The following is a 20,419-nucleotide window of genomic DNA, read 5'->3' on the forward strand; positions in this document are numbered from 1 at the left end:
CCCCATGTGTAATTTCTCTTAACCTGCTGTCCCAGGAAGAGAATTTCATCTACAGGCTCTTTCTGTGTTTTTTTCCCTAGTCTGTCTTTCCCATTTCTTAGCTGTGTAACTGTTCCTTTACGCGCTCTATTTAAACGCCATCAATCTCATTTGAGCTCCTTGCTCCCGCTTCTGTTTTCTCCACCTCTCATACTGCCAGTTCTCTCTTTCTCTGTGGTTGGTGGCTACTTTCCTGAGCTTCCGAAGCCACCTGGTTCCTGCCTCTTGTTGTCAGGCTTGAATTGGAAAAGGAACCATATTAACAAGCCTTTACCACACACACACGGCGGAAGTTTATACTTTAATTCAGTGAGCTAAGAAAAGCGTGTTGTGGGTCCCCTACGAGCCATGGTGCTTGCTTCATCATGATTTGGCACCAGTCATTAGCCGCAGCTCTGCTAATGAGCCACTGAGGTCAGTTTCAATATTTACTCAAAAACATAACCATGCAGCCCACCCCTCAACTGTGTATTTATCTTGCTTTTCTGCTGTTCGTGTGATTAGCTGGGAGGAGCTCACGGCGACATCCTCCCTATAAAAGTGTAGATGGATCACTCTCTAACTCTTTCTTGCTTCACATACAAATGGCTTGAAAGGTGCAGGGAAGATGCAGGTCTAATAGACAGAATAGAAGGTCTGTGCCAGGTGGGTTTCTCTGCATTGGTGTCCCATCACAGGTCCGCAAGTGTAATGTGTGAACTTTGACTCCTGGCATTTCACAAGCAGGCGGCCAGGAAACGGTTTCAGCCTATCAACCACTGAGGAGACGCAGCCTCTGAATGAGGAATGAGGAAGCAATGAATACATCCAGCCTATCACAGGAATAGCCCTGAGTGTTCCGAATTATAAATTCTCCATGTCACTGTATGTCGTTGAGCCCAAGTAGCTCGCCGTGATCGTATAGTGGTTAGTACTCTGCGTTGTGGCCGCAGCAACCTCGGTTTGAATCCGAGTCATGGCATTGTGGTTGGCAATGTCACGGCAGTTGGGTGTTAATTTTACAGAATTAGCAAATGTGCCAGTGGTTTTTGTAAAATGTCTATTAAAAACAGATCCTTTCAAATATTTAAACCATCTAACAACAAATGATTTAAACTCGCATGATTATAAGCTGTAGCTATAATGTATTTACCTACATAAATTATCGTTCTTGAACCTATTGGGGGTGGAGGGGGAGCGGAGCTCACCTCCCAGGTGCAGTTGAGTGACCTGTGTTGTGGCTCTCTAGAGGGAAGGCACAAATTTTGCTGTCACCCAGCCCAATCCAGACGTGTATTGGGGCCAGGTTTCAGGCAAATAGAGCAGTAAGTGCAGAGACATGTTCACTCTCTAAAAGTGGCATTTCTAAAATAGTAAAGTTAAATCCAACCTCACCAGTAAGTAGGATTTTCAATAAATAAATAAAGCTACTCCTCTCCGATATGGAATTAACAAATAAAAAGTATAGGGGAATACACAGAGCTAACCTATGAGAGGGGTAGACCTCACAGTAGTGAAAAATGAAATAGACTGTTTGGTACTTACAGGACACGCGAACCACCAAAGTACATATCTTATTTTTTACTTACATAGCATCATGCACCTAGGACTACCTAGGGCCTACCTTAGGTGTAAATTATATGTAATAAAAGGGGAGTTTAAGGCTTGGCAAGTAGGCTGGGACTCCCCTGGGAGACCCCTGAGTCTATGCCCAGAACCATAACTCTGCCAGTCGAGTACTTACCTAAAAGCCGATAACTCACTTTTCTTCCATAGGCTAAAATTTCGTTGTTTCACTTGGAAATTCTTCTAAGTGGTGTGGAGTTTTGGAACTTTAAAATATTCATCTAAAATCAGCCGAACAACGAATTCTGATTTACTCACCTGTTATCAGGAGAGACCTCAGTGCTGCATCTTGGAGCTCAGTACTGACCCTGAAAAGTAATTTTAACCGTACTTACCAGTAACTCGAATTTCCTTCCATGGGATATCATTGCCTGCTTTTTGCTGAAAATTTTCTAAGTGTCGATTTTTGAAACTTACAAATATTCTTTAAAAATCGTACCAACTGTGAAAACGTAATTGTTTACCTGTTTTAGATAGATGTCCCAGTACTGAGCCTAGGAGCCCAGCACTGGATTACAAAAGTAACGAGAACGTACTTTACCCGTAACTTGAATTTTCTTCCATAGGAAACCATTGACTGTTTTTCTGTGAAATTTCTTCTAAGTGTCGATTTTGCAAACATGTAAATATTCCTTAAAAATCGCCTGTATAACTTAAACGCAGTTTCTCAACTGCTTACAGGTGGTACAGTAGTGCTGGATCTAGGATCCAACACTGACCTAGAAAAAGTAACCATAACCCCACTTACCTGCTAAGTGAATTTCCTTCCATAGGATAACATTGGTAATTTGATCAGCAAAAGTTTTGAAGTGTCAACTTTTAAAATAGCAAAATATTGCTTAAAAATCACAACAGTAACTAAAACGAATTTACTCACTTGTTTCCAAGAACTGTCCCAGGACTGAATCTAGGATCCAGTCCTGGATTTAGAAAAGTAATCCTGAAAGTAATTAATTGCATATAACTTAAAATTCCCATTGAGCTCAATGTATTATTGTGATTCAAATTGTGTTGCCTATTGCAATAAACTGTAACTATGACCTGCAAAAGTCAATTGCCTATTGCAAAGTATTTAACTAAAGCATCTCATTCTGAGAAAGTATATTTTGATACCTATTGTTGGTTCTAAAATAAAACAACAATATCTTTTGTATGCAAACCAATGGCCTAGAGTTCAGTTCTTGAGTGTGTGAGACCATTTGCTGACTGAGTGTGTACAACAAATGTTTTACACTGTACTCTGATACTGCCTTACTGCTCGGCAAGCTACCACTTTAGAGAGTAAGGTTATATCTAACTTTAGCCTCTGCCAAACCTCTGGGGACTGGGGACTCTGTGCACACTGTACCTATTTGGGAACAGTATATACAGAGCCACTTTCTCACAGTAGTGATAAAGTGATTAGAGTCCTAAGGCCAACATAAAGATACAGCAAAACGTGAGGTGAAAAGCAAAAAGGTTGCTGGTAGGCCACCTTAAGGATGCCAGGTCTACCAAAAACTGAACTAAGGATAACATGAGTAAAACATCAGGTTTCTCTACTGCATTTGGTGAGACAAGTGGGCCTTCTTTTATCTTCCATTCAAGCAATCTTTGACAGACCCCTTTATTATAGAGCTTTTCAAGGATTAAAGATAAGGCACTTACAAAGGAGTCCCAAATACTCAGAGATGGTTGACTTCTGTAATATGGGTCGTAGACTAAAAGCAGCGCAAAAACAGAGTGCAACAGGGTCAAAAAAACTTGAGTGCCACAAGGGAGTTTGAATGCAAGCGTATCCTTTTACAGATCCAGAGATATACTCATGCAATTTTTGTTTTTAGGACAGAACGTGCATGATGAAAAAAACATTGTTTTTAAAAAGCGCATTGCAGAATATCAGTACTTTGATGTGGGAAAACTTCAAAACTTTCAAACAAAATATTTGTAGGCAGCTTACAGCAAGTTGTTGTGGCTGAGTGGTTAAGGCGATGGACTCGAAATCCATTGGGGTATCCCCGCGCAGGTTCAAATCCTGCCAACAACGAGAATCTTTTTATTATCGGCTACAATTTCAGAAGTTAACCTTTAGTATTTCTTCCATTTCAGTTTTATAATTAGGTGGCTTATTTTTGTGTCACTATTGCCTCTCCACATATTTGTTATCGCTACCTCTTTCATGTCTTTGCTACACCTCATTCCTACTTTAGCACTGGTGTAAACGCTTCAAATTATTATACCGTTGCTCTCTCATTCATACCTGCGCATGCACTTGAAAGTTACTTTACCAATAAAAGACGCAAAGAGAGAAATAGAACAAAAGTGCTGGCTGGATTGGCAAACACACTTCATAAAACTGCATTTTCTTTTTTATTCTCCCCCGTGTTACATGCTTAACCTCCCCATGTGTAATTTCTCTTAACCTGCTGTCCCAGGAAGAGAATTTCATCTACAGGCTCTTTCTGTGTTTTTTTCCCTAGTCTGTCTTTCCCATTTCTTAGCTGTGTAACTGTTCCTTTACGCGCTCTATTTAAACGCCATCAATCTCATTTGAGCTCCTTGCTCCCGCTTCTGTTTTCTCCACCTCTCATACTGCCAGTTCTCTCTTTCTCTGTGGTTGGTGGCTACTTTCCTGAGCTTCCGAAGCCACCTGGTTCCTGCCTCTTGTTGTCAGGCTTGAATTGGAAAAGGAACCATATTAACAAGCCTTTACCACACACACACGGCGGAAGTTTATACTTTAATTCAGTGAGCTAAGAAAAGCGTGTTGTGGGTCCCCTACGAGCCATGGTGCTTGCTTCATCATGATTTGGCACCAGTCATTAGCCGCAGCTCTGCTAATGAGCCACTGAGGTCAGTTTCAATATTTACTCAAAAACATAACCATGCAGCCCACCCCTCAACTGTGTATTTATCTTGCTTTTCTGCTGTTCGTGTGATTAGCTGGGAGGAGCTCACGGCGACATCCTCCCTATAAAAGTGTAGATGGATCACTCTCTAACTCTTTCTTGCTTCACATACAAATGGCTTGAAAGGTGCAGGGAAGATGCAGGTCTAATAGACAGAATAGAAGGTCTGTGCCAGGTGGGTTTCTCTGCATTGGTGTCCCATCACAGGTCCGCAAGTGTAATGTGTGAACTTTGACTCCTGGCATTTCACAAGCAGGCGGCCAGGAAACGGTTTCAGCCTATCAACCACTGAGGAGACGCAGCCTCTGAATGAGGAATGAGGAAGCAATGAATACATCCAGCCTATCACAGGAATAGCCCTGAGTGTTCCGAATTATAAATTCTCCATGTCACTGTATATCGTTGAGCCCAAGTAGCTCGCCGTGATCGTATAGTGGTTAGTACTCTGCGTTGTGGCCGCAGCAACCTCGGTTTGAATCCGAGTCATGGCATTGTGGTTGGCAATGTCACGGCAGTTGGGTGTTAATTTTACAGAATTAGCAAATGTGCCAGTGGTTTTTGTAAAATGTCTATTAAAAACAGATCCTTTCAAATATTTAAACCATCTAACAACAAATGATTTAAACTCGCATGATTGTAAGCTGTAGCTATAATGTATTTACCTACATAAATTATCGTTCTTGAACCTATTGGGGGTGGAGGGGGAGCGGAGCTCACCTCCCAGGTGCAGTTGAGTGACCTGTGTTGTGGCTCTCTAGAGGGAAGGCACAAATTTTGCTGTCACCCAGCCCAATCCAGACGTGTATTGGGGCCAGGTTTCAGGCAAATAGAGCAGTAAGTGCAGAGACATGTTCACTCTCTAAAAGTGGCATTTCTAAAATAGTAAAGTTAAATCCAACCTCACCAGTAAGTAGGATTTTCAATAAATAAATAAAGCTACTCCTCTCCGATATGGAATTAACAAATAAAAAGTATAGGGGAATACACAGAGCTAACCTATGAGAGGGGTAGACCTCACAGTAGTGAAAAATGAAATAGACTGTTTGGTACTTACAGGACACGCGAACCACCAAAGTACATATCTTATTTTTTACTTACATTGCATCATGCACCTAGGACTACCTAGGGCCTACCTTAGGTGTAAATTATATGTAATAAAAGGGGAGTTTAAGGCTTGGCAAGTAGGCTGGGACTCCCCTGGGAGACCCCTGAGTCTATGCCCAGAACCATAACTCTGCCAGTCGAGTACTTACCTAAAAGCCGATAACTCACTTTTCTTCCATAGGCTAAAATTTCGTTGTTTCACTTGGAAATTCTTCTAAGTGGTGTGGAGTTTTGGAACTTTAAAATATTCATCTAAAATCAGCCGAACAACGAATTCTGATTTACTCACCTGTTATCAGGAGAGACCTCAGTGCTGCATCTTGGAGCTCAGTACTGACCCTGAAAAGTAATTTTAACCGTACTTACCAGTAACTCGAATTTCCTTCCATGGGATATCATTGCCTGCTTTTTGCTGAAAATTTTCTAAGTGTCGATTTTTGAAACTTACAAATATTCTTTAAAAATCGTACCAACTGTGAAAACGTAATTGTTTATCTGTTTTAGATAGATGTCCCAGTACTGAGCCCAGGAGCCCAGCACTGGATTACAAAAGTAACGAGAACGTACTTTACCCGTAACTTGAATTTTCTTCCATAGGAAACCATTGACTGTTTTTCTGTGAAATTTCTTCTAAGTGTCGATTTTGCAAACATGTAAATATTCCTTAAAAATCGCCTGTATAACTTAAACGCAGTTTCTCAACTGCTTACAGGTGGTACAGTAGTGCTGGATCTAGGATCCAACACTGACCTAGAAAAAGTAACCATAACCCCACTTACCTGCTAAGTGAATTTCCTTCCATAGGATAACATTGGTAATTTGATCAGCAAAAGTTTCGAAGTGTCAACTTTTAAAATAGCAAAATATTGCTTAAAAATCACAACCGTAACTAAAACGAATTTACTCACTTGTTTGCAAGAACTGTCCCAGGACTGAATCTAGGATCCAGTCCTGGATTTAGAAAAGTAATCCTGAAAGTAATTAATTGCATATAACTTAAAATTCCCATTGAGCTCAATGTATTATTGTGATTCAAATTGTGTTGCCTATTGCAATAAACTGTAACTATGACCTGCAAAAGTCAATTGCCTATTGCAAAGTATTTAACTAAAGCATCTCATTCTGAGAAAGTATATTTTGATACCTATTGTTGGTTCTAAAATAAAACAACAATATCTTTTGTATGCAAACCAATGGCCTAGAGTTCAGTTCTTGAGTGTGTGAGACCATTTGCTGACTGAGTGTGTTCAACAAATGTTTTACACTGTACTCTGATACTGCCTTACTGCTCGGCAAGCTACCACTTTAGAGAGTAAGGTTATATCTAACTTTAGCCTCTGCCAAACCTCTGGGGACTGGGGACTCTGTGCACACTGTACCTATTTGGGAACAGTATATACAGAGCCACTTTCTCACAGTAGTGATAAAGTGATTAGAGTCCTAAGGCCAATATAAAGATACAGCAAAACTTGAGGTGAAAAGCAAAAAGGTTGCTGGTAGGCCACCTTAAGGATGCCAGGTCTAACAAAAACTGAACTAAGGATAACATGAGTAAAACATCAGGTTTCTCTAATGCATTTGGTGAGACAAGTGGGCCTTCTTTTATCTTCCATTCAAGCAATCTTTGACAGACCCCTTTATTATAGAGCTTTTCAAGGATTAAAGATAAGGCACTTACAAAGGAGTCCCAAATACTCAGAGATGGTTGACTTCTGTAATATGGGTCGTAGACTAAAAGCAGCGCAAAAACAGAGTGCAACAGGGTCCAAAAAACTTGAGTGCCACAAGGGAGTTTGAATGCAAGCGTATCCTTTTACAGATCCAGAGATATACTCATGCAATTTTTGTTTTTAGGACAGAACGTGCATGATGAAAAAAACATTGTTTTTAAAAAGCGCATTGCAGAATATCAGTACTTTGATGTGGGAAAACTTCAAAACTTTCAAACAAAATATTTGTAGGCAGCTTACAGCAAGTTGTTGGGGCCGAGTGGTTAAGGCGATGGACTCGAAATCCATTGGGGTATCCCCGCGCAGGTTCGAATCCTGCCAACAACGAAAATCTTTTTATTATCGGCTACAATTTCAGAAGTTAACCTTTAGTATTTCTTCCATTTCAGTTTTATAAATAGGTGGCTTATTTTTGTGTCACTATTGCCTCTCCACATATTTGTTATCGCTACCTCTTTCATGTCTTTGCTACACCTCATTCCTACTTTAGCACTGGTGTAAACGCTTCAAATTATTATACCGTTGCTCTCTCATTCATACCTGCGCATGCACTTGAAAGTTACTTTACCAATAAAAGACGCAAAGAGAGAAATAGAACAAAAGTGCTGGCTGGATTGGCAAACACACTTCATAAAACTGCATTTTCTTTTTTATTCTCCCCCGTGTTACATGCTTAACCTCCCCATGTGTAATTTCTCTTAACCTCCTGTCCCAGGAAGAGAATTTCATCTACAGGCTCTTTCTGTGTTTTTTTCCCTAGTCTGTCTTTCCCATTTCTTAGCTGTGTACCTGTTCCTTTACGCGCTCTATTTAAACGCCATCAATCTCATTTGAGCTCCTTGCTCCAGCTTCTGTTTTCTCCACCTCTCATACTGCCAGTTCTCTCTTTCTCTGTGGTTGGTGGCTACTTTCCTGAGCTTCCGAAGCCACGTGGTTCCTGCCTCTTGTTGTCAGACTTGAATTGGAAAAGGAACCATATTAACAAGCCTTTACCACTCACACACGGCGGAAGTTTATACTTTAATTCAGTGAGCTAAGAAAAGCGTGTTGTGGGTCCCCTACGAGCCATGGTGCTTGCTTCATCATGATTTGGCACCAGTCATTAGCCGCAGCTCTGCTAATGAGCCACTGAGGTCAGTTTCAATATTTACTCAAAAACATAACCATGCAGCCCACCCCTCAACTGTGTATTTATCTTGCTTTTCTGCTGTTCGTGTGATTAGCTGGGAGGAGCTCACGGCGACATCCTCCCTATAAAAGTGTAGATGGATCACTCTCTAACTCTTTCTTGCTTCACATACAAATGGCTTGAAAGATGCAGGGAAGATGCAGGTCTAATAGACAGAATAGAAGGTCTGTGCCAGGTGGGTTTCTCTGCATTGGTGTCCCATCACAGGTCCGCAAGTGTAATGTGTGAACTTTGACTCCTGGCATTTCACAAGCAGGCGGCCAGGAAACGGTTTCAGCCTATCAACCACTGAGGAGACGCAGCCTCTGAATGAGGAATGAGGAAGCAATGAATATATCCAGCCTATCACAGGAATAGCCCTGAGTGTTCCGAATTATAAATTCTCCATGTCACTGTATGTCGTTGAGCCCAAGTAGCTCGCCGTGATCGTATAGTGGTTAGTACTCTGCGTTGTGGCCGCAGCAACCTTGGTTTGAATCCGAGTTACGGCATTGTGGTTGGCAATGTCACGGCAGTTGGGTGTTAATTTTACAGAATTAGCAAATGTGCCAGTGGTTTTTGTAAAATGTCTATTAAAAACAGATCCTTTCAAATATTTAAACCATCTAACAACAAATGATTTAAACTCGCATGATTATAAGCTGTAGCTATAATGTATTTACTTACATAAATTATCGTTCTTGAACCTATTGGGGGTGGAGGGGGAGCGGAGCTCACCCCCCAGGTGCAGTTGAGTGACCTGTGTTGTGGCTCTCTAGAGGGAAGGCACAAATTTTGCTGTCACCCAGCCCAATCCAGACGTGTATTGGGGCCAGGTTTCAGGCAAATAGAGCAGTAAGTGCAGAGAAATGTTCACTCTCTAAAAGCGGCATTTCTAAAATAGTAAAGATAAATCCAACCTCACCAGTAAGTAGGATTTTCAATAAATAAATAAAGCTACTCCTCTCCGATATGGAATTACCAAATAAAAAGTATAGGGGAATACACAGAGCTAACCTATGAGAGGGGTAGACCTCACAGTAGTGAAAAATGAAATAGACTGTTTGGTACTTACAGGACACGCGAACCACCAAAGTACATATCTTATTTTTTACTTACATAGCATCATGCACCTAGGACTACCTAGGGCCTACCTTAGGTGTAAATTATATGTAATAAAAGGGGAGTTTAAGGCTTGGCAAGTAGGCTGGGACTCCCCTGGGAGACCCCTGAGTCTATGCCCAGAACCATAACTCTGCCAGTCGAGTACTTACCTAAAAGCCGATAACTCACTTTTCTTCCATAGGCTAACATTGAGTGGTTTCACTTGGAAATTCTTCTAAGTGGTGTGGAGTTTTGGAACTTTAAAATATTCATCTAAAATCAGCCGAACAACGAATTCTGATTTACTCACCTGTTATCAGGAGAGACCTCAGTGCTGCATCTTGGAGCTCAGTACTGACTCTCAAATGTAATTTTAACCGTACTTACCAGTAACTCGAATTTGCTGAAAATTTTCTAAGTGTCGATTTTTGAAACTTACAAATATTGTTTAAAAATCGTACCAACTGTGAAAACGTAATTGTTTACCTGTTTTAGATAGATGTCCCAGTACTGAGCCTAGGAGCCCAGGACTGGATTACAAAAGTAACGAGAACGTACTTTACCCGTAACTTGAATTTTCTTCTATAGGAAACCATTGACTGTTTTTCTGTGAAATTTCTTCTAAGTGTCGATTTTGCAAACATGTAAATATTCCTTAAAAATCGCCTGTATAACTTAAACGCAGTTTCTCACCTGCTTACAGGTGGTACAGTAGTGCTGGATCTAGGATCCAACACTGACCTAGAAAAAGGAACCATAACCCCACTTACCTGCTAAGTGAATTTCCTTCCATAGGATAACATTGGTAATTTGATCAGCAAAAGTTTCTAAGTGTCAACTTGTAAAATAGCAAAATATTGCTTAAAAATCACAACAGTAACTAAAATGAATTTACTCACTTGTTTCCAAGAACTGTCCCAGGACTGAATCTAGGATCCAGTCCTGGATTTAGAAAAGTAATCCTGAAAGTAATTAATTGCATATAACTTAAAATTCCCATTGAGCTCAATGTATTATTGTGATTCAAATTGTGTTGCCTATTGCAATAAACTGTAACTATGACCTGCAAAAGTCAATTGCCTATTGCAAAGTATTTAACTAAAGCATCTCATTCTGAGAAAGTATATTTTGATACCTATTGTTGGTTCTAAAATAAAACAACAATATCTTTTGTATGCAAACCAATGGCCTAGAGTTCAGTTCTTGAGTGTGTGAGACCATTTGCTGACTGAGTGTGTACAACAAATGTTTTACACTGTACTCTGATACTGCCTTACTGCTCGGCAAGCTACCACTTTAGAGAGTAAGGTTATATCTAACTTTAGCCTCTGCCTAACCTCTGGGGACTGGGGACTCTGTGCACACTGTACCTATTTGGGAACAGTATATACAGAGCCACTTTCTCACAGTAGTGATAAAGTGATTAGAGTGCTAAGGCCAACATAAAGATACAGCAAAACGTGAGGTGAAAAGCAAAAAGGTTGCTGGTAGGCCACCTTAAGGATGCCAGGTCTACCAAAAACTGAACTAAGGATACCATGAGTAAAACATCAGGTTTCTCTACTGCATTTGGTGAGACAAGTGGGCCTTCTTTTATCTTCCATTCAAGCAATCTTTGACAGACCCCTTTATTATAGAGCTTTTCAAGGATTAAAGATAAGGCACTTACAAAGGAGTCCCAAATACTCAGAGATGGTTGACTTCTGTAATATGGGTCGTAGACTAAAAGCAGCGCAAAAACAGAGTGCAACAGGGTCCAAAAAACTTGAGTGCCACAAGGGAGTTTGAATGCAAGCGTATCCTTTTACAGATCCAGAGATATACTCATGCAATTTTTGTTTTTAGGACAGAACGTGCATGATGAAAAAAACATTGTTTTTAAAAAGCGCATTGCAGAATATCAGTACTTTGATGTGGGAAAACTTCAAAACTTTCAAACAAAATATTTGTAGGCAGCTTACAGCAAGTTGTTGTGGCCGAGTGGTTAAGGCGATGGACTCGAAATCCATTGGGGTATCCCCGCGCAGGTTCGAATCCTGCCAACAACGAAAATCTTTTTATTATCGGCTACAATTTCAGAAGTTAACCTTTAGTATTTCTTCCATTTCAGTTTTATAAATAGGTGGCTTATTTTTGTGTCACTATTGCCTCTCCACATATTTGTTATCGCTACCTCTTTCATGTCTTTGCTACACCTCATTCCTACTTTAGCACTGGTGTAAACGCTTCAAATTATTATACCGTTGCTCTCTCATTCATACCTGCGCATGCACTTGAAAGTTACTTTACCAATAAAAGACGCAAAGAGAGAAATAGAACAAAAGTGCTGGCTGGATTGGCAAACACACTTCATAAAACTGCATTTTCTTTTTTATTCTCCCCCGTGTTACATGCTTAACCTCCCCATGTGTAATTTCTCTTAACCTCCTGTCCCAGGAAGAGAATTTCATCTACAGGCTCTTTCTGTGTTTTTTTCCCTAATCTGTCTTTCCCATTTCTTAGCTGTGTACCTGTTCCTTTACGCGCTCTATTTAAACGCCATCAATCTAATTTGAGCTCCTTGCTCCCGCTTCTGTTTTCTCCACCTCTCATACTGCCAGTTCTCTCTTTCTCTGTGGTTGGTGGCTACTTTCCTGAGCTTCCGAAGCCACGTGGTTCCTGCCTCTTGTTGTCAGACTTGAATTGGAAAAGGAACCATATTAACAAGCCTTTACCACTCACACACGGCGGAAGTTTATACTTTAATTCAGTGAGCTAAGAAAAGCGTGTTGTGGGTCCCCTACGAGCCATGGTGCTTGCTTCATCATGATTTGGCACCAGTCATTAGCCGCAGCTCTGCTAATGAGCCACTGAGGTCAGTTTCAATATTTACTCAAAAACATAACCATGCAGCCCACCCCTCAACTGTGTATTTATCTTGCTTTTCTGCTGTTCGTGTGATTAGCTGGGAGGAGCTCACGGCGACATCCTCCCTATAAAAGTGTAGATGGATCACTCTCTAACTCTTTCTTGCTTCACATACAAATGGCTTGAAAGATGCAGGGAAGATGCATGTCTAATAGACAGAATAGAAGGTCTGTGCCAGGTGGGTTTCTCTGCATTGGTGTCCCATCACAGGTCCGCAAGTGTAATGTGTGATCTTTGACTCCTGGCATTTCACAAGCAGGCGGCCAGGAAACGGTTTCAGCCTATCAACCACTGAGGAGACGCAGCCTCTGAATGAGGAATGAGGAAGCAATGAATACATCCAGCCTATCACAGGAACAGCCCTGAGTGTTCCGAATTATAAATTCTCCATGTCACTGTATGTCGTTGAGCCCAAGTAGCTCGCCGTGATCGTATAGTGGTTAGTACTCTGCGTTGTGGCCGCAGCAACCTCGGTTCGAATCCGAGTCACGGCATTGTGGTTGGCAATGTCACGGCAGTTGGGTGTTAATTTTACAGAATTAGCAAATGTACCAGTTGTTTTTGTAAAATGTCTATTAAAAACAGATCCTTTTAAATATTTAAACCATCTAACAACAAATGATTTAAACTCGCATGATTATAAGCTGTAGCTATAATGTATTTACTTACATAAATTATCGTTCTTGAACCTATTGGGGGTGGAGGGGGAGCGGAGCTCACCCCCCAGGTGCAGTTGAGTGACCTGTGTTGTGGCTCTCTAGAGGGAAGGCACACATTTTGCTGTCACCCAGCCCAATCCAGACGTGTATTGGGGCCAGGTTTCAGGCAAATAGAGCAGTAAGTGCAGAGAAATGTTCACTCTCTAAAAGTGGCATTTCTAAAATAGTAAAGTTAAATCCAACCTCACCAGTAAGTAGGATTTTCAATAAATAAATAAAGCTACTCCTCTCCGATATGGAATTACCAAATAAAAAGCATAGGGGAATACACAGAGCTAACCTACGAGAGGGGTAGACCTCACAGTAGTGAAAAATGAAATAGACTGTTTGGTACTTACAGGACACGCGAACCACCAAAGTACATATCTTATTTTTTACTTACATAGCATCATGCACCTAGGACTACCTAGGGCCTACCTTAGGTGTAAATTATATGTAATAAAAGGGGAGTTTAAGGCTTGGCAAGTAGGCTGGGACTCCCCTGGGAGACCCCTGAGTCTATGCCCAGAACCATAACTCTGCCAGTCGAGTACTTACCTAAAAGCCGATAACTCACTTTTCTTCCATAGGCTAACATTGAGTGGTTTCACTTGGAAATTCTTCTAAGTGGTGTGGAGTTTTGGAACTTTAAAATATTCATCTAAAATCAGCCGAACAACGAATTCTGATTTACTCACCTGTTATCAGGAGAGACCTCAGTGCTGCATCTTGGAGCTCAGTACTGACCCTGAAATGTAATTTTAACCGTACTTACCAGTAACTCGAATTTCCTTCCATGGGATATCATTGCCTGCTTTTTGCTGAAAATTTTCTAAGTGTCGATTTTTCAAACTTACAAATATTCTTTAAAAATCGTACCAACTGTGAAAACGTAATTGTTTACCTGTTTTAGATAGATGTCCCAGTACTGAGCCTAGGAGCCCAGCACTGGATTACAAAAGTAACGAGAACGTACTTTACCCGTAACTTGAATTTTCTTCCATAGGAAACCATTGACTGTTTTTCTGTGAAATTTCTTCTAAGTGTCGATTTTGCAAACATGTAAATATTCCTTAAAAATCGCCTGTATAACTTAAACGCAGTTTCTCAACTGCTTACAGGTGGTACAGTAGTGCTGGATCTAGGATCCAACACTGACCTAGAAAAAGTAACCATAACCCCACTTACCTGCTAAGTGAATTTCCTTCCATAGGATAACATTGGTAATTTGATCAGCAAAAGTTTCGAAGTGTCAACTTTTAAAATAGCAAAATATTGCTTAAAAATCACAACAGTAACTAAAACGAATTTACTCACTTGTTTCCAAGAACTGTCCCAGGACTGAATCTAGGATCCAGTCCTGGATTTAGAAAAGTAATCCTGAAAGTAATTAATTGCATATAACTTAAAATTCCCATTGAGCTCAATGTATTATTGTGATTCAAATTGTGTTGCCTATTGCAATAAACTGTAACGATGACCTGCAAAAGTCAATTGCCTATTGCAAAGTATTTAACTAAAGCATCTCATTCTGAGAAAGTATATTTTGATACCTATTGTTGGTTCTAAAATAAAACAACAATATCTTTTGTATGCAAACCAATGGCCTAGAGTTCAGTTCTTGAGTGTGTGAGACCATTTGCTGACTGAGTGTGTACAACAAATGTTTTACACTGTACTCTGATACTGCCTTACTGCTCGGCAAGCTACCACTTTAGAGAGTAAGGTTATATCTAACTTTAGCCTCTGCCTAACCTCTGGGGACTGGGGACTCTGTGCACACTGTACCTATTTGGGAACAGTATATACAGAGCCACTTTCTCACAGTAGTGATAAAGTGATTAGAGTGCTAAGGCCAACATAAAGATACAGCAAAACGTGAGGTGAAAAGCAAAAAGGTTGCTGGTAGGCCACCTTAAGGATGCCAGGTCTACCAAAAACTGAACTAAGGATAACATGAGTAAAACATCAGGTTTCTCTACTGCATTTGGTGAGACAAGTGGGCCTTCTTTTATCTTCCATTCAAGCAATCTTTGACAGACCCCTTTATTATAGAGCTTTTCAAGGATTAAAGATAAGGCACTTACAAAGGAGTCCCAAATACTCAGAGATGGTTGACTTCTGTAATATGGGTCGTAGACTAAAAGCAGCGCAAAAACAGAGTGCAACAGGGTCCAAAAAACTTGAGTGCCACAAGGGAGTTTGAATGCAAGCGTATCATTTTACAGATCCAGAGATATACTCATGCAATTTTTGTTTTTAGGACAGAACGTGCATGATGAAAAAAACATTGTTTTTAAAAAGCGCATTGCAGAATATCAGTACTTTGATGTGGGAAAACTTCAAAACTTTCAAACAAAATATTTGTAGGCAGCTTACAGCAAGTTGTTGTGGCCGAGTGGTTAAGGAGATGAACTCGAAATCCATTGGGGTATCCCCGCGCAGGTTCGAATCCTGCCAACAACGAAAATCTTTTTATTATCGGCTACAATTTCAGAAGTTAACCTTTAGTATTTCTTCCATTTCAGTTTTATAAATAGGTGGCTTATTTTTGTGTCACTATTGCCTCTCCACATATTTGTTATCGCTACCTCTTTCATGTCTTTGCTACACCTCATTCCTACTTTAGCACTGGTGTAAACGCTTCAAATTATTATACCGTTGCTCTCTCATTCATACCTGCGCATGCACTTGAAAGTTACTTTACCAATAAAAGACGCAAAGAGAGAAATAGAACAAAAGTGCTGGCTGGATTGGCAAACACACTTCATAAAACTGCATTTTCTTTTTTATTCTCCCCCGTGTTACATGCTTAACCTCCCCATGTGTAATTTCTCTTAACCTCCTGTCCCAGGAAGAGAATTTCATCTACAGGCTCTTTCTGTGTTTTTTTCCCTAGTCTGTCTTTCCCATTTCTTAGCTGTGTAACTGTTCCTTTACGCGCTCTATTTAAACGCCATCAATCTCATTTGAGCTCCTTACTCCCGCTTCTGTTTTCTCCACCTCTCATACTGCCAGTTCTCTCTTTCTCTGTGGTTGGTGGCTACTTTCCTGAGCTTCCGAAGCCACGTGGTTCCTGCCTCTTGTTGTCAGACTTGAATTGGAAAAGGAACCATATTAACAAGCCTTTACCACTCACACACGGCGGAAGTTTACACTTTAATTCAGTGAGCTAAGAAAAGCGTGTTGTGGGTCCCCTACGAGCCATGGTGCTTGCTTCATCATGATTTGGCACCAGTCATTAGCCGCAGCTCTGCTAATGAGCCACTGAGGTCAGTTTCAATATTTACTCAAAAACATAACCATGCAGCCCACCCCTCAACTGTGTATTTATCTTGCTTTTCTGCTGTTCGTGTGATTAGCTGGGAGGAGCTCACGGCGACATCCTCCCTATAAAAGTGTAGATGGATCACTCTCTAACTCTTTCTTGCTTCACATACAAATGGCTTGAAAGATGCAGGGAAGATGCATGTCTAATAGACAGAATAGAAGGTCTGTGCCAGGTGGGTTTCTCTGCATTGGTGTCCCATCACAGGTCCGCAAGTGTAATGTGTGATCTTTGACTCCTGGCATTTCACAAGCAGGCGGCCAGGAAACGGTTTCAGCCTATCAACCACTGAGGAGACGCAGCCTCTGAATGAGGAATGAGGAAGCAATGAATACATCCAGCCTATCACAGGAACAGCCCTGAGTGTTCCGAATTATAAATTCTCCATGTCACTGTATGTCGTTGAGCCCAAGTAGCTCGCCGTGATCGTATAGTGGTTAGTACTCTGCGTTGTGGCCGCAGCAACCTCGGTTCGAATCCGAGTCACGGCATTGTGGTTGGCAATGTCACGGCAGTTGGGTGTTAATTTTACAGAATTAGCAAATGTACCAGTTGTTTTTGTAAAATGTCTATTAAAAACAGATCCTTTTAAATATTTAAACCATCTAACAACAAATGATTTAAACTCGCATGATTATAAGCTGTAGCTATAATGTATTTACTTACATAAATTATCGTTCTTGAACCTATTGGGGGTGGAGGGGGAGCGGAGCTCACCCCCCAGGTGCAGTTGAGTGACCTGTGTTGTGGCTCTCTAGAGGGAAGGCACAAATTTTGCTGTCACCCAGCCCAATCCAGACGTGTATTGGGGCCAGGTTTCAGGCAAATAGAGCAGTAAGTGCAGAGAAATGTTCACTCTCTAAAAGTGGCATTTCTAAAATAGTAAAGTTAAATCCAACCTCACCAGTAAGTAGGATTTTCAATAAATAAATAAAGCTACTCCTCTCCGATATGGAATTACCAAATAAAAAGTATAGGGGAATACACAGAGCTAACCTATGAGAGGGGTAGACCTCACAGTAGTGAAAAATGAAATAGACTGTTTGGTACTTACAGGACACGCGAACCACCAAAGTACATATCTTATTTTTTACTTACATAGCATCATGCACCTAGGACTACCTAGGGCCTACCTTAGGTGTAAATTATATGTAATAAAAGGGGAGTTTAAGGCTTGGCAAGTAGGCTGGGACTCCCCTGGGAGACCCCTGAGTCTATGCCCAGAACCATAACTCTGCCAGTCGAGTACTTACCTAAAAGCCGATAACTCACTTTTCTTCCATAGGCTAACATTGAGTGGTTTCACTTGGAAATTCTTCTAAGTGGTGTGGAGTTTTGGAACTTTAAAATATTCATCTAAAATCAGCCGAACAACGAATTCTGATTTACTCACCTGTTATCAGGAGAGACCTCAGTGCTGCATCTTGGAGCTCAGTACTGACCCTGAAATGTAATTTTAACCGTATTTACCAGTAACTCGAATTTCCTTCCATGGGATATCATTGCCTGCTTTTTGCTGAAAATTTTCTAAGTGTCGATTTTTGAAACTTACAAATATTCTTTAAAAATCGTACCAACTGTGAAAACGTAATTGTTTACCTGTTTTAGATAGATGTCCCAGTACTGAGCCTAGGAGCCCAGCACTGGATTACAAAAGTAACGAGAACGTACTTTACCCGTAACTTGAATTTTCTTCCATAGGAAACCATTGACTGTTTTTCTGTGAAATTTCTTCTAAGTGTCGATTTTGCAAACATGTAAATATTCCTTAAAAATCGCCTGTATAACTTAAACGCAGTTTCTCAACTGCTTACAGGTGGTACAGTAGTGCTGGATCTAGGATCCAACACTGACCTAGAAAAAGTAACCATAACCCCACTTACCTGCTAAGTGAATTTCCTTCAATAGGATAACATTGGTAATTTGATCAGCAAAAGTTTCGAAGTGTCAACTTTTAAAATAGCAAAATATTGCTTAAAAATCACAACAGTAACTAAAACGAATTTACTCACTTGTTTCCAAGAACTGTCCCAGGACTGAATCTAGGATCCAGTCCTGGATTTAGAAAAGTAATCCTGAAAGTAATTAATTGCATATAACTTAAAATTCCCATTGAGCTCAATGTATTATTGTGATTCAAATTGTGTTGCCTATTGCAATAAACTGTAACGATGACCTGCAAAAGTCAATTGCCTATTGCAAAGTATTTAACTAAAGCATCTCATTCTGAGAAAGTATATTTTGATACCTATTGTTGGTTCTAAAATAAAACAACAATATCTTTTGTATGCAAACCAATGGCCTAGAGTTCAGTTCTTGAGTGTGTGAGACCATTTGCTGACTGAGTGTGTACAACAAATGTTTTACACTGTACTCTGATACTGCCTTACTGCTCGGCAAGCTGCCACTTTAGAGAGTAAGGTTATATCTAACTTTAGCCTCTGCCTAACCTCTGGGGACTGGGGACTCTGTGCACACTGTACCTATTTGGGAACAGTATATACAGAGCCACTTTCTCACAGTAGTGATAAAGTGATTAGAGTGCTAAGGCCAACATAAAGATACAGCAAAACGTGAGGTGAAAAGCAAAAAGGTTGCTGGTAGGCCACCTTAAGGATGCCAGGTCTACCAAAAACTGAACTAAGGATAACATGAGTAAAACATCAGGTTTCTCTACTGCATTTGGTGAGACAAGTGGGCCTTCTTTTATCTTCCATTCAAGCAATCTTTGACAGACCCCTTTATTATAGAGCTTTTCAAGGATTAAAGATAAGGCACTTACAAAGGAGTCCCAAATACTCAGAGATGGTTGACTTCTGTAATATGGGTCGTAGACTAAAAGCAGCGCAAAAACAGAGTGCAACAGGGTCCAAAAAACTTGAGTGCCACAAGGGAGTTTGAATGCAAGCGTATCCTTTTACAGATCCAGAGATATACTCATGCAATTTTTGTTTTTAGGACAGAACGTGCATGATGAAAAAAACATTGTTTTTAAAAGGCGCATTGCAGAATATCAGTACTTTGATGTGGGAAAACTTCAAAACTTTCAAACAAAATATTTGTAGGCAGCTTACAGCAAGTTGTTGTGGCTGAGTGGTTAAGGCGATGGACTTGAAATCCATTGGGGTATCCCCGCGCAGGTTCGAATCCTGCCAACAACGAGAATCTTTTTATTATCGGCTACAATTTCAGAAGTTAACCTTTAGTATTTCTTCCATTTCAGTTTTATAAATAGGTGGCTTATTTTTGTGTCACTATTGCCTCTCCACATATTTGTTATCGCTACCTCTTTCATGTCTTTGCTACACCTCATTCCTACTTTAGCACTGGTGTAAACGCTTCAAATTATTATACCGTTGCTCTCTCATTCATACCTGCGCATGCACTTGAAAGTTACTTTACCAATAAAAGACGCAAAGAGAGAAATAGAACAAAAGTGCTGGCTGGATTGGCAAACACACTTCATAAAACTGCATTTTCTTTTTTATTCTCCCCCGTGTTACATGCTTAACCTCCCCATGTGTAATTTCTCTTAACCTGCTGTCCCAGGAAGAGAATTTCATCTACAGGCCCTTTCTGTGTTTTTTTCCCTAGTCTGTCTTTCCCATTTCTTAGCTGTGTAACTGTTCCTTTACGCGCTCTATTTAAACGCCATCAATCTCATTTGAGCTCCTTGCTCCCGCTTCTGTTTTCTCCACCTCTCATACTGCCAGTTCTCTCTTTCTCTGTGGTTGGTGGCTACTTTCCTGAGCTTCCGAAGCCACGTGGTTCCTGCCTCTTGTTGTCAGACTTGAATTGGAAAAGGAACCATATTAACAAGCCTTTACCACTCACACACGGCGGAAGTT

General features: G+C 40.6%; 7 non-coding genes across 7 annotated transcripts; all 7 read left to right on the top strand.

Annotated features, from left to right (window-relative positions):
* Nucleotides 1-3,588: 3,588 nt before the first annotated feature.
* Nucleotides 3,589-3,670, top strand: TRNAS-CGA (transfer RNA serine (anticodon CGA)). Its single transcript has one exon. It is a non-coding gene; the product is annotated as a tRNA-Ser (tRNA).
* Nucleotides 3,671-7,611: 3,941 nt separating this feature from the next.
* On the top strand, nt 7,612-7,693 carry TRNAS-CGA (transfer RNA serine (anticodon CGA)). The gene has a single exon. It is a non-coding gene; the product is annotated as a tRNA-Ser (tRNA).
* Nucleotides 7,694-11,604: 3,911 nt separating this feature from the next.
* TRNAS-CGA (transfer RNA serine (anticodon CGA)) lies at nt 11,605-11,686 on the top strand. The gene has a single exon. It is a non-coding gene; the product is annotated as a tRNA-Ser (tRNA).
* A 1,281-nt stretch (nt 11,687-12,967) lies between these two features.
* Nucleotides 12,968-13,039, top strand: TRNAH-GUG (transfer RNA histidin (anticodon GUG)). Its single transcript has one exon. It is a non-coding gene; the product is annotated as a tRNA-His (tRNA).
* Nucleotides 13,040-15,627: 2,588 nt separating this feature from the next.
* Nucleotides 15,628-15,709, top strand: TRNAS-CGA (transfer RNA serine (anticodon CGA)). The gene has a single exon. It is a non-coding gene; the product is annotated as a tRNA-Ser (tRNA).
* Nucleotides 15,710-16,990: 1,281 nt separating this feature from the next.
* Nucleotides 16,991-17,062, top strand: TRNAH-GUG (transfer RNA histidin (anticodon GUG)). Its single transcript has one exon. It is a non-coding gene; the product is annotated as a tRNA-His (tRNA).
* Nucleotides 17,063-19,650: 2,588 nt separating this feature from the next.
* TRNAS-UGA (transfer RNA serine (anticodon UGA)) lies at nt 19,651-19,732 on the top strand. The gene has a single exon. It is a non-coding gene; the product is annotated as a tRNA-Ser (tRNA).
* The last annotated feature ends 687 nt before the right edge of the window (nt 19,733-20,419 follow it).

Source organism: Triturus cristatus, chromosome 12 (assembly GCF_964204655.1).
Source record: "Triturus cristatus chromosome 12, aTriCri1.1, whole genome shotgun sequence".
Lineage (NCBI taxonomy): Eukaryota > Metazoa > Chordata > Amphibia > Caudata > Salamandridae > Triturus > Triturus cristatus.